Source organism: Suricata suricatta, chromosome 14 (assembly GCF_006229205.1).
Source record: "Suricata suricatta isolate VVHF042 chromosome 14, meerkat_22Aug2017_6uvM2_HiC, whole genome shotgun sequence".
NCBI classification, from domain to species: Eukaryota; Metazoa; Chordata; class Mammalia; order Carnivora; family Herpestidae; genus Suricata; species Suricata suricatta.
The window spans coordinates 69,805,002-69,806,268 of record NC_043713.1 but is presented as its reverse complement, the minus strand read 5'-3'; the positions used below and the strand labels follow the sequence as shown (position 1 = coordinate 69,806,268).

At 43.0% G+C, this 1,267-nt stretch overlaps 1 gene segment (V, D, J or C); it reads right to left on the bottom strand.

Annotated features, from left to right (window-relative positions):
• The window catches only part of LOC115277666, an 869,742-nt gene that overhangs the window by 799,645 nt on the left and 68,830 nt on the right, over nt 1–1,267 (bottom strand).

Sequence of the window (1,267 nt, the reverse complement as noted above, 5' to 3'; positions counted from 1 at the left end):
AGAGAGGATCCTGTTGCCTCAGACAGCACAGGCGTCCTTGGAGTACTCACAGGTGAGGGAATAAAGCCCAACACACATGCTCCAGGGTATAGAAACCATAGGTAAATCCACTATGATTATATATCCCAGTTAGAGTTTTTAGTTGTATTCATTTTGCAGAAACGACTGAGTTTAGATCTCCAAGCTGAGGCCCAGGGGGGATCTGTGTCCTGTTAAAGGAACAATATTGCTTTTGGGTCAATCAAGGACAATAAAAGAAAAAGTCTATACTTTGATTGAATGGACGTTCTCCCCCTTGGACCATGCAACATATGGATGGTTTTCCTGAAAGTAAACCTGGTCATGCGGGGGACCAGCCCAGGCACGTCAGTATAAGGGTCTCTGAGTAGGGGGTTGATGTCAGTGCAATATCTATAAGAAAGAAGACAGACAGCGTGAATGGTGGTAATGCCACATTTTACTAAGATAGTCAGTGTCTTGTATGCCACGGGTGGTTACATCATTTAATGATTACATAGTTCAAAGTCCTTGAAGTAAAGACATGCTCTGGAAAGGGTCATTCTTATCAGGACAGTAGTAAATAACAGGAACAAATAAGTCATTACAAGGGAGGGATTCCCTAACAATAGTGTATTTTTAAGCACAAGATAAGCCTAAAGAATTCTCTTTGAGGAGATTTACATTTCTTAAGGCCCTTCAGCAGTTATTCATGGGCAAGAGGCTTATTTTTCAAGAAGTAAATCTTTGACAGAGGATTGTGTTTACTCCCAACAACAGACAAGGAGCTAGCGACAAAAACAAAATAAGGGAAAGCTGGAGTTACTGATTGACCCAAGTTGATTCAAAGCCTAAAAGGATAGGCCTCTTTGCAAAGCAATGAGAAAATCATAGACAGGATGCACAGAAGCCACATGTGCGGCCCAGGAGGCCAAATGTTGTTTCACAGTCTTTCGACTTGTTCTACAACTTCCCAAATAGTTCACCTGTGCTCCGGAGGCATAGCCATCAATGGTCACTGTGCGGGAGGTTTTATGGCCTACTGGGCCCCAACAAGGTCATGTCTATGCTGGGTTCTTTCTCTTTTAGGACCCCTGGCCTCAATACTCATATGCCTAATCATTGCCAGTCTCCCCACTTGGAATCCCTTTTTAAAGTTTATCTCTCCTAGAATGCAACAATTTCATATATGAACGATGGTTTGACAAGGATTCCAGCCCATAGCATTAGAGGATTCCCTCCTCCTGAATCCCATGGACCAGTCACCAAG